This window comes from Ochlerotatus camptorhynchus, unplaced genomic scaffold (genome assembly GCF_037179485.1).
Source record: "Ochlerotatus camptorhynchus isolate MF236.1 unplaced genomic scaffold, CSIRO-AGI_Acam_v1.1 ptg000077l, whole genome shotgun sequence".
Taxonomy (NCBI): Eukaryota; Metazoa; Arthropoda; class Insecta; order Diptera; family Culicidae; genus Ochlerotatus; species Ochlerotatus camptorhynchus.
The window spans coordinates 11335950-11359102 of NW_027040567.1; the positions used below are offsets into that span (position 1 = coordinate 11335950).

A 23153-nucleotide genomic window follows, 5' to 3' on the forward strand; every position below is an offset into this window, starting at 1 on the left:
ATTTCCTGAAGTTTGATCACGAAGGGACCATCACCATTCGATTTCTCGGACATGTATACAAAAGTCCAAAACAAGTCAGTGTAATATTTATGATGCTAATCTTTAAAACCACATGATATATGAGTTGTTTAAGTATGAGGGGAGTGTAGAGTGAAATGGGGTTTTTCAAAAGTTACCATAAGACGGGGCTCGCACCATTCGATTCCTTGGGTAATTCTACGGTAATTAAGTGCTTATAGGTTTAAAAATTATAGTGTCAATTCAATTTACTTTTGATTTATATAGGCTTTGCCATTGGAGGAGACATCGGGCAAAATAGACCATTTCCTGAACTCTGACCATGATGGGACCATTATCATTCGATTTTCCGGACATTTTTCATAAGTACAGTGCAAATGTGTGTAATATTAATGACGCCAATTTATAAAACCACATGATATATGAATTTGTTCAAGTTTGAGGGGAATATAGGGTAAAATGGAGTTTTGTAGAGGTCACCATAATATGGGGCTCGTACTATTCGATTTATTTGATAATTCTACGATGATTAAGTGCATATTGGTTCATTGATTATAATACCAATTAAAATTTCCCCTTGATTTATATAGGTTTTTTAATTTGAGTGGAGATCGGGCAAAATAGACCATTTCCTGAATTCTGACCACGACAGGACCATCACCATTTGATTCTCCAGACATTTTTACATTAGTACAGTTCAAGTGCGTGTCGTATTAATGAAGCCAATGTATAAAACCACATGATACATGAGTTTGTTTAGGTATGAGGGGAGTACAGGGTAAAATGGGATTTTACAGTGGTCACCACATGGCGAACTTCACACCATTCGATTCCTTGGATAATTGTACAATAGTAAAGTGCATAAAGTTCAATATTTTGTCCGTCAAATTCTGCTTTCCGTGTGTTTAATCTTGTTTTTATAGGCCGAGGGGAAATCGGGTAAAATGGATCACTTCCTGACGTCTGATCAAAGTAAAAGTAGCTCCATTCAACTCCTCAACTCTTTTTACAAGGATAAAGTTTACATTGGCTCAATCTAAGCGCACCAAGCTCAATTTCTGGATGATAATTATATTTTTCTTCCAATATTAGGGGTAAATCGGGCATAACGGACCACTTCCCGAAGTCAACCCTAAACGGGACCTTCACCAATCGATTCTCCGATTTTTTCACATAAGATAGGCTATTTCGCAGAACTCCTACCGTGCGCCGTCTAATTATGTGCGATTTTGGGTCGATTTTTCCCCACTGTGCGATGGCAGACGCGAAGGGACTGCTGCAATCCATTATGGAAGTTTCGGTTGCATTCGAGTGTAAAGAAAAACACCTTAAGCTCAATCTCACCACAGTTTGGTGAGATTTGCAGTTGGTGAGTTTTGTTAGCTTGATATTCCGAACTGCGATACCATAGCTTGCAAAATCAACCGCAGTTGTTAGCTTGTTGATTTTTGTTTACGAAAATCAAGCGTGATCTTGAGCGTTGGTGAGATTTGATTTTTTGATAATTTTCCAACACTGGAATAGAGTATGAAGACTGAACCTCATTTAAGCTAGCGAATAGTTTATTCATTAAGACCACTTGGTCAGATGAATTATTAAACAAATAAATAGAAATAAATAGATATTTATTATTCGCGATTGTGTACTATTTGATCTACAAAACTTTTTGTACCATTTGTCCTTTTCCGTTTAAGACGCAAAAGATCCAAATTGTACCAGCTGTTCGAATTTTTCAAAGAAACAAACTTTTGCTCAACTAATCGATTGGTATACGTTTTCAAAGCGCTAGTTAGATACATCTAAATTACCGACCACGAAAGCTTTTCCACGCTTTTCTCAACTAGAGTTTTCCCACAGTCCAATCTAAAATTACCCTTTCTAGAGAGCAATCAAACTAACTTTTTCCATCCTTTCTTCTCATTCCAGATTTCTTATCAAAAGTCATTACCCCAATCTAGAGTACTAAAGCTAGCGTCACAAAAATAGCCCGATCGTAAAGCTCTGCTCTGTGTAATCTTGGTCTTTCGAAGCTGCACTCATAATAACCCAGCCCCGTTACGATCAGACCCTTCTCGAAAAAAAAAAATTATAATTAATAAAAACTCAAAATAACCACGTCGCAAGACGAAGCCGAAGTAGTAGGAAAGTGAACAAAAGCAAGAATTAATTACATCGTTTTTATATGCTTCACTTCTCCGGTACAAACAAACAAACGTGAAATAATCAAAAGAAAATCTTATTGCCGTTGTTGCTGCGTTCTGCCGTTCCCAGAAAAAGGAGAGGAAAATATCAAACACGTGCTTTCAAAAAAAAAAAACATAAACGAACGTAAATAAAACAAAAACCGCTCAATAAAAAAACGGATCGAAATCACCAATTTCGTTTCCCCACCAAAGTGACTGTGTACAAATAAAGGCGCCAACTAGCAATAAGAAGAATAAGAAGAACAAATCGAAGCCAGCGGAATCAAACGGTGGTTAGTGTTATTATTAAATATTAAAGCACCACTTTACGGTTTAAATTACAGCTTTGCCAGGAAGCCAGAGAAGAACAAGAAGAATCGAAAAGCAAGCTGAATACATTGGGGGGAGAAGAAGACATCGCGTCTATGAACTGCCCGCTGCCAATCGAACGGACGCACTCGCGCTTTGGCGGAATCCGAAAGATTCGAAATCCAGACTCGGTATAAATAAAATATTAAAATATAATTTACGAGATAACGTGCCGCCGACGGTGGCAGTGGCGACGGCGGTGGTGGTGATTCAATCTTTTACTCCGACGATATCAAGAAACAGGTGTTCTGTCTTGGTTTGGGTGGGAGGATTTCGCTTCGGCGAAGGTGAAAAATCGAAAGTGTAGTGAAAATTGGAAGCCGAAGAAGGTTTCACGTGTGCAGGGCGGGAAACCGATCTAAAGCAGGAGTGGATATTCTGCCCCTTCGGTCGGGCATAAACTTTCCGATAATCGGTTCTGAAGGCTTGGAGAACGGGGAAGTGCCGAAGTACATGTGTTCTTTTGGTCGCTGATAGATACCCAGGAGGAAGGAACGTGTTATTTCCCAACGCACGCAAACTACATACAACGCCTGCGAGGTAGATTGCGTGCACAACATCGATTGGCGCGGACTACATAGAGGCACACCTTGAAGGTAGGTTGAATGGTTAGTTGTTCATCATTCGGAGGGTGGAGCAAGGGCACACCAAGTTCAATGCCAGAGTCCAGCGGTAATGGCTATCTAAAGCTACGATGCTAATGGCACTATATTATTTATTATTTACGAAAAGCATTCAACTTTTCATCGGGCAGTCAACATATAATCGCGATGGTGGTGAATTTTTCCAATCCCCTTTTTTTTCGATTGAAAAATCTACTTCTCGTGAAAATCATCAATAGTTTTCATCGAAGGACACGATTTGAGAAGGTTCACTGATATTTCGATACCTACGCAGTCCATAGTTGAAAAAAGGACGCACATCGATATCGGTAAGACGACCCTTCGTCCCCGGGAATTGTTTCTGAACCTTCTGGGAAGAATTGCGAACTCAAAACGGTCACGTCTGAATTTCGATAGCGTTCATTTTTTCCAATCAGTTCCCACGAAGGTTTGATTTTGCTGGCTTGCCCAAGATAGAATGAGTTATTCCCAAACTGTGATGGATATGATTAGCAAGTTCTGTTTCGGTTGGATATGGCGCCGGGGAAGTTGAGAAAGCACTTTATCAATTAGTCTGAACGTTGTCTGGGGTTGATAATTGGTTGGTTGTCCTTCGGGGAAGTGGAACTGATCCGGATTCATCGTAAACACGTGCCATGCCTCTTGAACTGTTGCTCTGGCTTTGAGTAGGTAATTTTAAGAGAGAGGCAAACTCTTGTCAGCTGAGAAGTTAAGCGGGTCTGGCGATGATTGAGGATGTAACTCTTGACAGAAATTTATTTGAAAATTGATTGCAGGTAAAAAAAACGTCATATTAATTCGAACCTCTTCAACAACATTTTTTTTTTACGATATGGTTTGGGGTTAATTTTAACCTACATTCAAATTGCTGAATCTCAGTGATAGTTTTTGTTTTTTGATTAGTTCATGTAGGCAAACATGCTTTTGCATATATAAATTAATAAATGATCCATAAAATTTTGATAAACGCTCTTTAAATAACACCCAAAGGATCCATAAAACTCCTAAGAAATTCCTAATAAAGTGTGAATGACCCATAAAAAAATGTCAATATTTTTCATATCTCATGTAAAATTTACCAAAGAATGCGCATTGAAATTGTACGAATTACCCATAAAATGGAAAATGGAAATGGCGAAATGCCCGGTCTGTCAGAACGGTTTGTTCACTTCCGACTTTCCCCTCAAACTAGGACTTTTGACATAGAATCGTGGAGTCGAGAGTAGTATTCTAACAAATGATGCGGTTTGCCGAGCTTCGGCCGTACATTGCTAGAAGCGAATCCTAAATAAAAAAAACCGTCGGACGGCTGTTCGATGCGATAAAAACAATCTCCACATAAACAATTATTCAAGAATTAACTTTTTTTCTACAAGAAGGCATAATCAAAAATTGACCCAACGTCAGCTTTGACCTAACTGCTGAACTAACATTAACAGTAGCACAAGACTTCTCACATTTTTAATAACTACCAATATAAACACAACGCGTCACAAAAAAAAAAAAAAAGTTATTTCACGGTCCAGGAGCGAAAAATCTCATCAACTACGATCTTGAGCCGATTAAAACTCTATCTCCTTCTCTCATACCGTTTGATTCAACTGTCTATTTCAATCTATTTCTGGTTCGATTGATTTTTGACGTACAACTACGTTTTTGTGGACTATACTGGGGTGCAAATCAAAAAATATGTGTGTTGAAATAGTGTTAGGTTACATTACAAATTTGCTGAAAAAAATAGTTTTTCAAATTTTCTGCAATAAAACTTTTGAAAATGTACAAATGATAATGTTATCACTGCTTTCATGAAATAAACGTTTTTCCCAAACCAAGTCGCCATAATCGAGTACCACTTGGTTGCACATCGTTCTGAAAAGATATAAAACAGTGCTGCTGTCGTGCCTCTGCTCATGATTCTCTGCTTGACTATCAAGCTGTACTTACTGTTCGATTTTCTTTTCGCTCGCTTTCTCGAGTTGTTCGGTGTTTTAAGTCGGTCGTTTGGGTCGTGGTACCCGTCGAGAGTTTTCGCTTTGACTAACAACGTGTGGTCAGTTCTCGCCTCTCTTGTGGCAGTCGCCAAATCGGCGGTAGTGGAGCAACAATTGAATGCCTCCACTCACCCGTTGAAAAAACAAAAGGTGATGGGTCGCCAAAGTTTGGATGCAACCGCATCCGATCAAGATGCCCCGAAAAGGCCTCGCAAGAAAGCTGGTGCCAGCAACTACACGGAAAGGTTGCTTCATAGTAATCCATTCTCGGCACTCCCCGAAGAAGCAGATGTAGATCCAGTTGAGAAGCGGGAAAAAGTGCCCCCACTGTTCACCTCGACGAAGGATCTCGCGTTGCTCAGGAATGAGCTGGCTAAAAATCAAATCCATCCGCTGTTCAAGCTGTGCAGCACGGGGATCAAAATCTTGTGCTCGATGCTGGCGGACTACAACGATTTTGGGACATTTCCCTGGAAGCAAACCACAGAAATGGTGATCCGTGGTCTTCTAAATCTCCCTGTAGCGGAAATTAAAGCGGAATTGGAGCGCCTTCATCTGCAACAAATCAACATTTTTCCCATTGCGAGACGTGATGAAACCAGTGCATTCCGGGACCAGTTGTACCTGGTGCACTTCGATAAGGACTCCACCAGATTCGCGAGCTGTTCAACATCGTGATTCAGTGGGAGCAGTATCGCCCTTGGCACCGTGACGTGACACAGTGCACTAATTGTCTGGCATTTGGGCACGGTACGAAGAATTCGACAGTGAGCATGCATAAGGGCCTATACCCGATGATCGATTCTCTTCGTCGATTTTCTCTTTTGTTAATAACTCGCTAGATTTAACGTTTCTCGGTGCTTTTGCTGTTGCATTTTATAGTCAATACAACCGGTTACTACTCTGCATTGAACAAATTCTAGAATGTTGTTTCGCTTAGCTGTAGCAATGCAAAGAGAAAATCGATGAAGAGAATCGATCATCGCGTATTCGCCCTTATGCATGCTCACTGTCGAATTGTCACATGAAGGCTCGTTGTGGCAAATGTTCTGGGGCTCATAATACTACCGCCTGCAAGAAGGAAGAAGAAGCTGAACCTTAGTGCGTGAACTGTGATTCCAACCATCTGGACAGCGATAGGAGATGTCCCAAGCGAGTGGCTTTCATCCAGATCCGACAACAGGCTTCCACGAGGAACCAATCTGGTTGACACCGCAATAATCGTGCTCCTATTTTCAACATGGACACGTTTCCAGTACTTCAGGCTCGTCGTATGGTCCCGAACCTAGCACCGCTTCCACTAAAACAGCGCCCCCCGTTGCGAATTCAACATAGATCAAGCGGGTCCCAGCAACCATTCAATTCAGCATCGCCTCACTTCCGCTGCGGCCCAGGATTATCGTACGCCCGTGCTGTGTCAGGTGAGTCAGAAGACAATTCTCCACTCACAAGCGTCGAACTAGTGATTCTCGTGACTGAGGTGATCATAATCTTGCGCACCACCAAGACACTACCTGAACAGCTTCGTGCAAGTATGTCCCTCGTGCAAAAAATATGGACCGTGAAGCCATCAAAATAGCCAACTGGAACGCTTACTCGCTCAAAAGCAAAATCATTGAGTTCGTTGATTTCCTCAATGAACATAGCATTGACATCGTCGTCATGACCGAAACACACCTGAAGCCGGAGATAAATGTTCACCTCCCCGATTTTCGGCTCGTAAGGCTAGACCGTACCAGCTCCTGCGGAGGAGGAGTGGCTATCGCAGTAAGGAGAAATATTGGCTGTCGACTGCTACCGAGTTTCCAGTTGAAGATGATCGAAGCGGGGGGTGTGGAAGTCTCCACACCTGTCGGCCCTATTACCATCATTGCGGCATACTGTCCCAAACAAGTCACCATCAGGGACGGGTCGGCAGCAGACCTGTGGAGAGACATCATCAGACTAACTCGACGCCGTGAGAAGTACATCATCGCTGGCGACCTGAACGCCAAACACCAGGCTTGGGGCAACAGTCGACGCAACCAAAGCGGCACTATCCTGAACGACGAACTGCAAGAGGCTCACTACACCATATTAGCGCCGGACTCTCCCATCCGGTTGAGCCGGTTTGGCGTTCACTTCACCATTGACCATCAACATGGGAGACAACATCTCGCTACCTGTGACCCACCAGGAGCTGAGTTCGGACCACTATCCGGTGGTGGCCGATGTGGGCTCATCCGTCAACCGATTCCAAGCTTCCCGACGCAACTACCATCAGCTGGGGTCAGTTCCAACACTGTGTCGACTCCACTGTCGACTATGGTGTCCTTCCGGAGACGCCCGAAGCCATTGACCGGTGTCTGCCTTCCATCGTAGAGGCGATATCCCGGGTCAGGGAACAACACGTGCCAGTATCCAGACAGGTGAGCAATACACTGAACCTTGATAGAATTACCAAAAATCTCATTAGACTCCGTAGCACCATTCGAAGGCAATACCAGCGTTCTGGCTTGCCTGTCTTGAAGACCCACTGTTATCGCATTCAAGCCAGGAGCTCAGAAATCAGATCTTTGCTAACATAATTTGCTCTCTCCCAGATTGTGTAAAACCCTTTTGGAAACTAACCAAAATCCTTGAAAATAAGCCAAGACCCATTCCACCACTGACCCCAATGGATAGTCCCGGTGACCCAGTGGATCATCTGATAACTCTAGAAGAGAAGGTTGCCACGATAGGTCAACACTTTGTCAGCTCCGATAATCTCGGATAAAACATCGTCAGCCCTCACAAAGCTGAGGTTGCTGAAAACGCAACCAACCTTAATCAGATTCCTAATATTTTTTCCCAAGGAATCCGAGATTACGGCTGACGAACCGTTGGCATATATCAAAACATCTAAAAACATGAAGGCCCCAGGTTTCGACAACATCCTGAATCTGGTACTCAAACACTTTTGTTCCACATTCTACAATCATCTGGCACTGATTTTTAATCAGTGCCTCAGACTTGGCTACTTCCCCTCGTTCTGGAAGTCAGCTAAAGTCATACCCATCCGGGAACCTGGGAAGGATCCGTCCTCTCCTTCAAGTTATCGCCCAATCAACCTTCTCTCAGGGTTATAAAAACTGTTCGAAAGAGCAGTCTACCACAGGCTACTAACATCTGCCGAAGAAAACAACTTGTTACTCGAGGAACAGTTTGGTTTTCGGAAAGGTCGTTCGACCGTTCACCAGCTGACTCGAGTAACAAACATTATCAGACGGAACAAGTCTGTATTTCCCAAACATCTGCCATGGAGTTGTTGGACGTTGAAAAGGCGTTCGACAATGTCTGGCATGATGGCCTGGTGTTCAAACTGCAGCGCTACGGTCTTCCAATCTTCCTAGTGAAGATAATTAACAACTATCTATCGGACAGGACGTTGCGAGTCTCTCTGGATAGCATCACATCGGATGCTTTCAATATCGGTGCCAGGGTTCCATAAGGAAGCATCCTTGGCCCCATTCTTTTCAGCCTGCTCACCTCCGATATTCTGGCTCTCCCTGATGGTGGATCGTTGTCTCTGTTCGCAAATGACACATCCATCGTCTACAAGGGTAGGGTCATTGGAGCTCTGACTGCCAAACTTCATAGAGGCCTGGAAGATCCGTATCAACCCGGCAAAGACCCAGGTCATCATCTTTCCACATTCTAAATCTCCCAGACTTGTTCAGTAGGAGAATAATAAGATCTGCCTGAACGGCACGGTGGTGGGATGGTCGAAAGAGGTAGTCTACCCAACTAACAATTTTAGCTGCAGATTAGCTTATACAGCTGAAAATCTGCTTATACAGCTAATTTTTGCCTGTATAAGCTAGTCTGCAGCTAAAATTGTTTGTTGGGTACCTCGGCTTATCACTAGACAGCAAGCTGATTTTCAGGGAGCACGTTGACAAAACGAAATCCAAGTGTAACATCTTAATAAGATCACTGTATCCACTCATCAACAGGAGGTCTACTCTATCCCTGAAAAATAAGCTTGCTGTCTACAAATAAATCATCCTTCTCGTAATCGAGTACGGCATGCCAATCTGGGAGAGTTGCGCCAAATGCCATCACCTTAAACTCCAAAGGATCCAGAACAAGATCCTTAGGATGATCCTTAACAGTCTCCCGCGAACTAGAAACTCTGAGATCCACCCCCTGGCTGGAATTCAGACATTAGAAGAACGGAGAGTTTTTATCCTGGAAAGGTTCAGAGACACCTGTCTGAGATCAACTCATCAGATCATACGTGATCTAGCACGTTAGGTTAAGTTATACTCGTAGTTAGGTAGGTTATCACTTTTTTTCAATTCAAACATAATACACCTCCTAAGGGGCATTCTGTAGACTAGTAGAAAAACGTGATTACGTAAATTAGAATAACAAATTAAACAAATATGAAGAGCCTGATAGGCTAATGAATTAAAAGGTTAAAACAATGTAAAATCATAATTTTGACGTAATTTTAATATTACTACTACCACCGACAAACAGACAAAAAACTTAAACTTAACTCTTGATCGAGGATCCATAACGGCAGATTCAAATGTGCAGCGATCCCATCAGTCAAAACCATAGAAATGTGTTAGCTAGATAACATAATTTTCCCGGAATAGAAAAGACACAAACCAACTCATGCATTTTGATACACATTTTTCACGAACATAGCGGCAGATGTCAGTTTGGTGCTTTGATCAGAAGTTTGATGATACTTTGTATAGTCATTCATGTCGGTTTTCCGGTGCTACTACTGCCTCTGCTCATAACCGCTTCGGACAGCGTGGCGCTTGGTCCTGCAGTAAAAGGCCACCCACATTAGATCCGTTTGCGTTGCGTTGACGTAAATTTGACAGTTAGACAATATATTTAGCTGTCACTTTGCCGCAACGCGTCCGATCCGAATCTAATGTGCGTGGGCCTTAAGCATGAGCAAGTCAGCGGTTAAAGGTGGATCACGGCGTGATCACCTTGACAACCAGCTATGGGGTGGGAGACGGGTCCCGTTCAACTAAGGGGATGTTCATTAACTACGTAGACAGTTTAGAAGGGGGGATACATTCAGACGCAGTGCGAAAATGACATAAATAGGTCCAACCAAAATCCATTGTCCTACACCGGGGCAAGTTAACGCGCGAGTAAGTTGAAACGGTAGATGTATCTCTTAGCGGAAGTGAATAATCACTGTTATTATTTCTAATATAGTAGTTTGCGGCTCTCAATGCCTCTTAAAAATAATAACAGTGAATATTCACTTCCCCTAAGAGATACACGCACCGTATCAGCTTACCCCGGTGTACCTTAACTATGACGCTTTCTATCAAAACATTGAACAGGTGGAGAACTTGTATGCGAGCTTTGAAATTCAATAACAGAATCCCCCTAATTTTCAATTAATGTTGTAGGTGCTTATACTTTTTAGAAACCAAACGTTTAATTCGAGAAAAGTCACAGTATTCTATTTTGCATCATTCTACGAACACGCTGTACACAGATAAAAATTCTGAATTTTAATTGTGATGTAAACATTCATTCACGTTAACTTGAATTTAATTTCACGTAATCGAGCAACTTGTAAACAATGTTGTTTACAAAGATGGGCTTTTGTATACAATATTTGCTACATTGCATGAAATGTGTCAGAACTTTACATGATATATAATGTAAATTATATATGATATGTGACACTCCATTTATGTGCATCATATTGAACAGAAATTTACAATCCTTTTCGAACTGTGTATAGTACATAATGCATGGTAATTTTATGTTAGGGTTGTCCTCCAAATTGAATTGTAGCGAGTTTTGAACCATTCCCGAAACTATTTCAATTGAAAAATTTAAGATAAAGCATAATAATCAAAAATGCATGACATACATCAATTTTGCGTAATTCTACGTCATACTGCGGTCGTGTCTAAGACACAACCCTTTAATTTTTTTTACGAGAGAGAATGGTTCGGATTCGAACCTTGGACTTTACAACGAGTCTCACAAACCAGTGAACGTTTCCAGAATTTTGGAAAGCAGCTTGTATGCAAGCGTTTCGTTTTTATGCGAATTTACAATACGTTTCATTTGTAGTAGTGATTTCAGTTAAATTTAAGTGAGCGTGTAATTATTCCACAAAATGATAAAATATAAATGGTTAATAAATAACGTTGTAAAGTCGGCCTAAGTGCCCCTAATTTGGGCTTATACATAAATTCAGCAATCGACTATATTTTCAATAGCGACCCAAAATATCCATAAGTACCGTCCCAATGACGCGTTCATGTAGATAAAATGGATAAATAGCAGATTTTTAGCGATGGACCCAATCTTAGATCCATAGGCCAACATTAGAGCCATTTCCCTTACTTGGCAATGCTTATATTATATTTACATAAAAGTGACCATGCTACAATTTTTTAGTGTGAAAACTTGTCTTTCTATGGATCAATTTCATTAGTTTATGGTTCATTGTTGAACGTTTTATGGATCATTTGCAATATGTTTATGGGTAATTCGTACAATTTCAATGGTCATTCTTTAGACATTGAGCGGTACGTTTTTACAATTGTGTTCCTAAATTTTCCATAAAATGGTAACATTTTTTATGGACCATTCTCACTTTGTTAGGGATTTTTAACGAGGTTTTAAGGCATCATTTAGGTGTTTTTAAAAAAAATATTTTTCTATGTTTTATGGGTCGTTTCATCAATTCTAAAGGTGCATACTTAGGGCTGCCAAATTTGAATGATTACACTAGTTTACAAAACAACATAAAAAGTGTGAACTTTAGTGGTTTACCAACGTTTCTAATGCAAAATCCTACGCTGAATTCAATGCCGTGGTCAGAAAAAATTAAATTAGAGCCATTTTCGAGATATACAAAAAAATTGATTTTTTGAATTTTGGACAAAAGTACGATTACTAAAATGTCAATAGCTTTGGAACTAGTGCACCAATTTTAAATCTTTTTTTTATGATAGTGAAGCTAAATAAATTTGCTATCGTTCACTTGAATATTATGTTTTGAAGTTATTTAAAAATTTACAGCATTTTCTTTTATTTTTCCTGCGAATTTTCCATAAAAATCTTGTTTTAATCAACATTTTTAATGGGATAAAAAGATTCAAAAAATCATTCCATAATTTATTCTTAAAGTCCATTAAAAACTGGAGAAAATGAGCCTTTAATGGATGAAATCAGTTGCAAATTGTCGAAGTTATGAATTTTTTTTTGTAAAATCATGGAAATTGAATGTTCCAAGATTGGCCGTTGTCCCGCTCCTAGGTTCATGCACCACTTCCAGTAAGCCTTTCTGCGGACGTGTACGCATACGGTGCATTTCACTAACACTACCAGCTGTCACGCAAAATTAAATGGGATATTTTCAACAATATAATTTACGCTAGTGTTTGTGAGACCGCTCGGCGAGAACCTAACGCAACCAACTCAATTTGACAGCTTTCTTTCTTTAACATTGCTTAACGATGTATACGACAAAACGTGAATTCAAGTGTAAAAATGATCCTCAAAAGTTTTGTTACGCGTGTGGCAACTATATATTTACAAAATCGGTCAATTTCACTGCTTCGTTGCTAACTGCATACAGGCTTTATTTTAAAATTGATCCTGGAGACTTTGACGAGCCGTGGATTCCAAAAGTATTATGTAGTTCGTGCAAAACGTGCTTGGCTAGGTGGATGTCAGGCGCAAGGTAAATTGATTTTTTGAATAACTTTCATATACACAATTTATGTACAGCATGGTAGTGCTTTGTTCTTTCCTGATCGACATTATCTTACTTCATCTATTTTTGATAAGTGTTAATGTCTTACTTACTAACTCACTTATTTGTTATCTGTCAGTCGCTATTTGTCCTTTGACATGCCCACAATATGGCGTCGACAGTTTTGTCATGCAACGGATTGTTATTTCTGCTTGACAAAAGTTAAGCAACAAGGACGTCACAAAACAGTTGAGTATCCACAAGTGGCTTCTATGACAAAACCTGTTCCACATTCAAGTTCGGTCCCGTATCCTGTTTATCCAAAGCGGAAACGAGCGCCCTCTGTTGAGTCGACCGTTACAAAAAGTGAGGAGGAATTCAAGGAGGAATGCGAGGAAGACTTCGAGGTGGAATTGGAAAGAAACCCAAAACTGTTTACACAATCCGAATTTAATGATTTGGTGCGAGATCTCGACTTATCGAAGGAGAAATCCGAATTGCTGGCATCACGCTTGAAAGAACACAACATGCTGAGCAAGGAGGTCAAAATTTCTTGTCACAGGAATCGTCACAAGAAATTTGACAAATATTATTCTACAAAGGACAAGGCATGTTTTTGCCATGACTTAAACGGCTTGTTTGAAGAGTTTGGTGAGCCATATGATCCAGCTGAATGGCGTTTATTCATCGATAGCAGCAAGTTGAGCTTGAAAGCCGTTTTACTGCATGAAGGGAATGAGAAACCTTCTATTCCATTAGCTCATGCCGTTAATATGAAGGAAACGTATGAATCAATGGCTCTATTGCTCAATTTGATAAATTACAATCAACACAATTGGAAAATTTGTTCCGATCTTAAAGTGGTTGCCATGTTGACTGGATTGCAACAGGGATACACAAAATATATGTGTTTCTTGTGTAAATGGGACAGTCGAGCTCGTAAGGAACACTACGTCCGAAAAGATTGGCCAAAACGGGATAATTTCACAATTGGTAAAGACAACGTTAAAAATGATCCTCTTGTGGTAAAAGAACGCATAATACTTCCACCACTACATATAAAACTTAGGCTATTCAAAAATTTCGTCAAAGCGTTGCAAAAAGAAGGGCCGGCATTCCAGTACTGGAAATCAGTATTTCCAAATTTATCTGACGCAAAGATAAAGGAAGGTATATTTGTTGGCCCACAGATCAAAAAACTGCTCAATGATTCCGCATTCAATACAGTTTTGACACCAGATGAGGAAGAAGCGTGGAAATCGTTCCAGCGTGTTGTCACAACCTTTTTAGGAAATTTCAGAAGCCCAGATTATGAGGAAGCCGTCGATGAATTGCTCAAAAATTATGAGAAAATAGGTATAAATCAAAAATATTGTGTTTGTTACATATAATTAATTTCAAATCCTTTTATTTCACTGAACGCAGGTGTGAATATGTCTTTGAAGATACATTTCCTACATTCTCACATGGATTTTTTCCCGGAAAATCTTAGTGACGAGAGTGATGAGCACGGCGAACGTTTTCACCTACAAATGAAGATGATGGAACGTCGTTACCAAGGGTTTTGGGATGAAGCAATGATGGGTGACTATTGTTGGTTTCTGATTCGAGAAACAAGTTCAAAACATCGAAGACAAAGTCATTAGATTCTCAATCATTTTTAATAAAACCTAAATAAATTTCTTCTGTATCAACTCGGGTTTAAATCCTGATATGCCTTAATCAAATTGATATGTAGAGAAAAGAATCTCCCATGAAAACTTTACATGCGATTTGGATGCTTACAACGTCACCTAGAAAAGGAACTCTAAAGCTGTTGAATTTCAGCAACATTTTTAGGTGTTTTACAAAAATGCTCATAACTTCGACAATTTCCAACCGATTTCATCCATTAAAGGCTCATTTTCTCCGGTTTTGAATGGACTTTAAGAATAAATTATGGAATGATTTTTTGAATCTTTTTATCCCATTAACAATGTTGATTAAAACAAGATTTTTATGGAAAATTCGCAGGAAAAATAAAAAAAAAATGCTGTAAATTTTTAAATGATTTCAAAATTAAATTTTTATTTAAGACATAATATTTAAGTGAACGATAGTAAATTTATTTAGCTTCATTTTCATAAAAAAAGAATTAAAATTGGTGCACTAGTTCCAAAGATATTGACATTTTAGTAATCGTACTTTTGTCCAAAATTCAAAAAATCAAATTTTTTGTATATCTCAAAAATGGCTCTACTTTATTTTTTTCTGAACACGGCATTGAATTCAGCGTAGGATTTTGCATTGGAAATGATCATCACCTTACCGAGTTCAAAAATGCTGTAAACTAGTGTTAACAAACAATTATGCAAAGTTTTGAGTAAATCGAAGAAGGGTGGGTCTGATCGATTGGTTATTTGGCGTGGAGCTGCTCATGAGCCATCGCTCAAACCGACCAGTGACCTAGGGTCGCAAGACTCCACTTATCAGACATCGCAGTCTACATGGTAGTTAGTTCGACTGACTGGACTAGGTTGCTGTATAATCTTTATATTGGGAGACGAACCAACCCAGGGCTGAAAGTTTCCTTTATAAAGATACATAAACATAATCTTTAAATTGCACATATCTGTTCATGGATCATTTTTTACTGCTCAACGGTATAGTGCGAACCTCCAATCGGGTACTGTCTGCCTGCAGACTGTCGGGCGTTCCAAAAACTTCGCACCGACCTATGCTGTTGCCTCATCTTTCTCTCATTTTCGGAGGGTGAACCATTAGGATGCCACGCCGGCATCCCATTTTCTCCAAAAGCAGCAGCAGCATCATCCCAGCCATGTGTGTGAGTGTGTAGATATTTATAGCAACAACGACGGAGACCCCCAAACTTTGGTGTGCTTGCAGCCGACCGCCATCGACGCGACCCACGTCGAGAACAAAACAGGAAAACGTCGACGGCAAGGAACAAACCTCGCTCTGAAATGGGTTCGTGGTTGATGACGATGGAGGCGGTTCTTGTAGGTTTTTCTCCACCACCGCCGGATAGCTGAGCTTGTTTATGAATCCTTTGAGGGAGGTTTTCGGGGACCGCAGGGGGTTCTTCCGGAGAAAATGAGGATACATACGTCACTGGCCAGCAGGCAGGCAAACAACCGACACATGATGGTTCAAAGGCATTAAGCATATTAGACGAGGGTTTTCCGAGATTCGCTATGACGTAACTCTCGTGGAAAGCGGAAAGCGAGCGGATCGAACTCAGCACGTCTTCTTGCGGTTTTGCAAAATTCGAAGGATTTGTTTCGAATGTTGTTCATCGCGCGTACATCAGTGCAAATGATAGCATGTAGCGCTGTCGAGCATGTACACATTAAAAAATCCATTACACCCCCTACGTGGATTTGGGTCGATTTGGGTGAACGACGACGACGACGACGATGAGGAGGATGATGCCGATGATGACGGCACACAGTGGAGCACTTTGTACTTTGAAATTCAAGAAAAAACAAATCAGTAGCAAATCTATGATGGTGTAAGATTTTCCCAGTTGATATTTTTTTGTTTTGATTCGAGAATTGATAAGAAAGGAATAATTTTGAAAAAAAAAACTGGCAATACGTATTTCAAGAAAGAAAAAAGCGGTTGACATTTTACTTAGATTTAAATACGTCCTATCTGAGTTCGCCTTAAAATAACATTTTGATGAAGCTAGTTTCATTTTGATCGTTATAAATGGTTCGAAAATCATTACGTCTTCGACCAACCTAGGTCACAACATGCGAGCGTTGCGTGAATACAAAAAAAAACTGCAGTAAACAAACCTTTTGAGCAACAGAATACTGTCGATGCAACATCGCACTCTAAAATAAAACTGTGCCAAAAAAATAAAATTAGTATTTTTCGACTTCTGATCAGGCTTTTATTTTATTTAGTCCACTGTGCGGCAGCGAAAGGGTAATCAAATGCAAAATTTATATTTCTGTCTGGTCCGGGCGTGTTAATGCGCTGGAAATACATGTGTGGATAAAAATGGTCTACCAACGGAGAACATGACGCAAACCGAGGCAGATTATGCTGACAGGTGTAGACAATCGAGTGCAAGTCATTGGAAGCGAACAATACGTGTTTCACAAGTAAAAATGTTGCCTGGTTTTAATCGTTTTGAAAATCGCTTTAGCTTTAAAAACTATTCTAGAAGAAGATTGGAATGTTGGAATGATCAGAAGCTTTATCCTGCTCAATAGCTGCTCATGTTTGAAAGAAGGAGTCAACTCCAGGAGAAAAAATTAACATTTAAGATTTTGTTCCAAATTCGAATTAAATTACATTTCCTTTAAATGATCAAAAAAAATGTTACCATGATCTTTTATGCAAAACTTAGCAACATAATTGTAAAAATGTACCGCTCAAGTTATATTTTTAAATTTTAATCCATAAACCTTGGAGACTTGCATTCACTGCAGTGCTGGGTGCCAAAGGGGTCCCCTCCAGAATTTTTGGTGTTTTTCTGACTTGCCGGTATTTTGTCAAGCTTGTCAAGTTCGATCTCTATATAATTCAGGGCACTTTTTTGAAGCCTCATTGACTGGGAATAGTTGTAGAAATTACATAAAAATTCAAGAAATTTCGTTAGTAGAACTTCACGGGAAACGTAGAATTGCAGCAAACGTTGTAGAAGGAATTCTGAAAGTTGAAGTTTTGAAGTTCAGGAAATTTTGAAGAAGACCTAAAAATAGTTCAATAAACTTCCAAAAACTTCAGGGATCCTTGTTTCAGCTTAGGGAACTTCGTTGCAGATTGTCAGAGATCTTACTACAAAAAACTCCATGAACTTCTAGTGGGAACTTCGATAAGTTTCAAGGAACTTTCTAGGTGTTCAAAAATATTTGTAGATGATAAGTGTCTTTCCATGATTGCAAATATGTTCAGAGGTCTTCGTAGCATTGCGAGACAAGCAAAGAAAATATGGAATTTGGAATAAATTCAGGGAACGTCGTAAAAGTTGAGGAAATTTTGTAAAACGGAAGGGAGTTTTGTAGATATTCAGGAAACGTTGTATAAATTACACGATATTCTTCGAGCCATCCTTCCTACACAGCACGAAATATTCAAAAGATCTCCATATAGACGAAAATATTAGTAAAATTCTCTGGACATTTTTCCAAGACTTCAGATTGACTTCAGACTGTGAATTGTTCAGGAAGTGTTCAAAATGTTTCCAGCTAATTGAATCTAATGCTAATGAAATTCAAAATCTGGTACCTTAAAAATCTGATAAAATGAATTTATATCCTGATGTTTCATAAATTTTGTCAAATGTCTAGCTTTTTGAAAAGGTTTGCATTTTATTTATTTTTTACCTTATTATCTCTAAAAAAATTTTCCTCGAAAAATGCTGCAAGCCTCAGAGTCTAGGTAAGTTTCCCAAAATCTTCAATTACGAATTTTGAAGTCCAGGAGATTCAAAGTTTGTCGAAACCTATGATATCAAAGCCTTTCTTTAATACCTTAAATTTACTTTGAATAAAAATTTTCTTCAGGCATATTTATTTTGTTAAAGCTAAACATATTATAATTGAAGAAATTCTTATTTCATTTGTTTTAAATATTAATGTACTTGATTTTTTTTTTAAATGACTGCCTAGGAAGGATCTCAATTTTATCTTAGCTTTAGAATTATTACAATTGATCTAATATCGAAGGCTTTTTTTAACGTTTATATTAAAAAAAATGCTTACAACCTGTATCCAAGATATATTTTTTTAAGTCTTAAAATTATGCAATTATATGACAGTGGAATCTCAAAACTTTTTTTATTTTAATATTCAGAATGTTAAGAATTTTGCATCGACATATATCTTGAATATTTTTCTAAGTCCTAAATGTATGGACATTATTCTGTGTGAACTGTATCATGTTTCAAAGCCAGCATTTTATAAAATTATAAAATTCAAACTCTGAGAATCTAACTTTGGTTCTTAAGACTGAGATTTAACTGATGATGAGATATCCATGGAATTACCTAACTCCAAGAATTTTCTAAGCTTTGAGATGCTTAGTTTTATGACATACGGACGCTATATGATTTCATTACAAAAAGCATGAACAAACAATCATTGCTTGTTCAAAATCAGTAAGCTTTTAAGGCTCTCCCCAACCGGCGCCTGTGGTGTAGTGGTAAGCATGATTGCCTCTCACCCCAGCAGGCCTGAGTTCAATCCCAGTCGGCGCCGCCGGGATAGGCTTCGGAAGGGAAGTAAAGCCGTTGGTCCCCGCTTCATGAGTTGATGGGTCGACAGGTAGAGTCCAGGTGTGGGAGCTGCTTCCCTGGCGTCGGTAGCATTGGTGCTCAGCACGGAAAACAAGATCGACGGAAAAAAAAACAAGGAAAAGGCTCCCCAAATCAAGGTCTCAATCGTTGTTATGAAATAAATATAATCAAAGTTATTGTTTCACCATTGAAATTATAGCAAGACTCAATTTCATATTATTGATCACACCCAACAAAAAGTTGGCTTGACGCAATTTGATTGAATAACATCTTCACGAGGTATTATTTTAATTTAGAAAAATAGAATAAATGCAACAGGCCTCCCTAGCCCCCCATTCAGATAAATTTTCTAGCTATGCCAATGCAATTCACCCCCATGTACCTTGTCTCAAGTCCATGTCCAACCCTTAGGGTAAGACAGCTTTTGATCATGAGTAAAATCGGAGCTCATTTAACATGTGTTTCTTTTACGGTGTTTACAATGTTCTCTGCCTTCAAGCAGCTCTTCATCGTTGAGTTTTCCTTCGCGGTACGCATCCCCTATCGCCGTCTTCACCGGCGTTGCCAGTATTCCAGATTTATCTGGATTTTCCATATTTTTAGTCGTCTTGCCAGAACACAGACAGACCACGTATATTTCCAGATTTTTGAATTTTCCAAATTTGCTACTATAATTATTAAAAGCCATCAACGTTGGACATTATTTTAATTTTAAGGTAATTCTGAAAATAGTTCACAGTAAAGTGTGAGGCGAATTCCTTGGGAAATCAAAGGAAAACTTCAAGCTAATTCGGAGTAGAGTTTCATCCATCTTTGTGAGCTTCGTGGTCGTGCGGCGTCACCCATCGTTCAGGCGTATTGTGAGTGCCACGACGTGAGGGTTCGATTCCCACTCCAGCCGGTGCAAATTTTGGCAACCTGAAAATTTCCCAACGGTGTGGTGTGTTGCCCCTTGTCTAGTGTTAAATATTCAGTCTGTGCAACCTCTGGTTGAAGACGGTGTCAATTGTCCTGTCAACTCTGATGACAATTGCATGGAGATTTTGTGAACATAGGAAATACAATCTGGAAGAGCAATCATAGAAAATTTTTATGAAGAAATTTAAGCATTATGTGAATCGTGAGAATAATTTCAATGGTATTCTGTCCAATGTTTCTATGGAGATTCATTTTAATAAAATTTTGAGACATTTTAACGGAATTATGCGCAATTTCTGGGAGACTTTCAATGCAATTTTGGCAAAGTAATTGAGTACTTTCGAAATGCTGAAGAGGATTTCAAAATATATATGAACTTATCTACAAAGCAGTTCAAAGGTAATTATCGGATAAATCTGAGAAGAGTGTGACGGTCATTCTAAATAATGTACCGAGGAAATTATTAAGAGTAATTTAAGAATTTGGGCTCAAAATTATGCCAATTCTTGGGAATTATGACCAGAATTGTGGAACTGGAGAGCAATTTATGAAAGATAACAAAAAGTAATACTATGAACTCCTAGAATGTTACTGGAAAAGTTTGGATATTATAAAGATTATTTTAGGGGAATTCAGAAAATAAGTATGATAAAATTCTAGGGTCATTCAAATGGAACTTCAAAAAAAGGGCTAAGATATCCTGTGAAGAGTTCCAAGTAAATTCATACCAACAAAAATTTTCATGATCTGAGGAAAAATAGAAATTCTGGAATCAATAATCATTTCAAGATCCTGCGACTTCAAAAATGATGCTATCAGATTACATTTTAGTAATATAATAAAATATTTTTTTGGCATAAAATTATTCGTAATGGTCATGCGAATAGTGGAGTTACCCGTAGTTTAGGTAAACTTTTTGTGAGTACCACGATATTAGGCTTCGATTCCCACTTCAGCCAGGTGAATTTTGCTTCAAAATAAAATTGCCTACTGGTCTATTGGGTGTTGTGTGTTGTTTGACGTCAAGAATTAAATTGAAAATCTGATCAACCTCAGGGTAATATTAGAATTATGAAGAACTAATAAAATCTTTAGATTCTGATACTGCATCAAAAAGTAAGGACTACATCGACTATTAGTTTGAAAAAAAAAAATCCATCCCATCAAAATTGCTCAATTCTTTGCTTCACATTCGTTTTTTTTTAAATAACAGTTTAAAATACAATTTCAAAAATATTTTCTGCAGTATTTTACCCACATTTAACTCAATTTTTGAACTGCTGCGTAATGGATATTTAAACTTTTAGACACACTGTGTCAATACTTTTCAACTTTTGGATGATTTAGCAATGCTATCAAGTTATTTGCTTTATATAATTTATTTAAATATGTAATTCATATTTATTTAAACATGAAATGTAGTGATGTGCCAACTTTGATTTCAATAGTATTATGTTAAAAACAGGATTTTTGGAGCATTCCAGATTTTTCCAGATTTTCTATTTTACCTGGTCCAGATTTTTCTGAAAATGACCTGGCAACGCTGCTTCACTGAACGGACGAGTCGATCCCATACACCGCCCATATGCGGAGCGCTTGGCGGAATGAAGGTTCACTTCGTGTTGGCACTGGTGAACGTTGCTGATACTCCTTCGTTGATCTTCTCACGAAGCTGTCGTTCAGCCCCCTGGAAGTTCGTCCCTGAAAAACTCCACCGGCGATCCTCGGCGGCAGACAAATCGTCGGATGCAGCAAATATACGACGCAGCTGATAGGCTGTATGCCACTTCGAGGTGGGCACGCACAGTCGAGCAAGTGAAGAGCGCAATCCACCTTTTCACATTCGAGCGGCCCTGCTTGACTAACAATGGGTAGATCACCTTTTCGTGGTACGTTACGGGATGTAAGATCTACCACCGATTCCTAGTCTTGACTACTAGGGGAACACAGTGTTCACTCGGCTGTCGACAGAAGCAGAACACTATCAATGTGTGTCACGCGATCGTCTGTTTACTCGGCAGCAACCATTGTGTGGTCCACCTCATTGTTCTTCATCAGCTGTTCTTTCGGTCGATGCGTCGTCGACTTTACAAAGCAACCGTTTCGTGATGAATGTGTGAGTGCTGACCACGTTTTGCGTCCATTGCTACAATGGAAGCGCTCTGACCCTCGTTGGCGAATCTGCCATGGAAGTAAACCACTAGAAGCGGCTCCCGTTCTGGAAGAGGAGGCTTAAATATTGGATAGCGGAAGATAAAATGTTTATTGTGTTGTACCTTTTGACTTTAGTTTTAAGATGTATTGTATAGTGAACAAGAATCCTCGGCTCTGTAAAGTTAATTCAGTTGAGCCTTATCAAATAAATTAAAAATAATAATACTAGGGGAACAGGATTTTTCAGTAATCCAATATTTATTTATTTATTATTATTATTATAGTCCATTTGACTTGATAGTCTCAATGAAACACTTAAATCTAAATGTAGTCACTCATTAAAAATTAAAAATTGGCCGACAGCAAACGATGACGAAACCTGGAGGCATTGATGTCAAAGTCAAATTGGTCAGAGGCTTCGTTGAATTGATGAATCATGGCGACATAGGAACTGTTTGCAGCATAGTTGGTTGCATGTACTACTTCATGTAGCAAAGTTCTCGGACAGAATGTTCGGGCAGGAGCATACAGATTAATTTTGGTCAGTAATTTAAGAACATCATATTCTGCGAGCAAAACTTTAGCAACGAAGACGACCTGCGATATGTTTCGTCGCTTAGCAAGAGTATCCAAACCCAGTAACCGACAGCGGTCAGCATACGGTGGTAAATTCAGCGGGTCACTCCATGGAAGATAGCGCAGTGCGTATCTGACGAATTTGCGTTGAACAGCTTCGAATCGTCCACTCCATACAGCTTGGTAGGGATTCCAGACAACACACGCGAATTCCAGTAGTGAGCGTACCACTGAACAGTAAAGGGCTTTAAAACACAGAGGATCACGAAATTCCTTAGATATCTTGAACATGAATCCAAGCTGTCGATTAGCTTTGTCGATCGTGGTTGAGAAGTGGCGAGTGTATGT

General features: G+C 39.3%; 1 protein-coding gene across 1 annotated transcript in view; it reads left to right on the forward strand.

The window, feature by feature from the left end:
* LOC135697634 (5-hydroxytryptamine receptor 2A-like) overlaps positions 1-23153 on the forward strand; it is a 388901-nt gene that overhangs the window by 11027 nt on the left and 354721 nt on the right. Inside the window, exon 2 of the mRNA XM_065217417.1 lies at positions 1945-3166. The gene's annotated coding sequence lies outside the window, so the exon portion shown is untranslated. The remainder of the gene's footprint in view (positions 1-1944; positions 3167-23153) is intronic.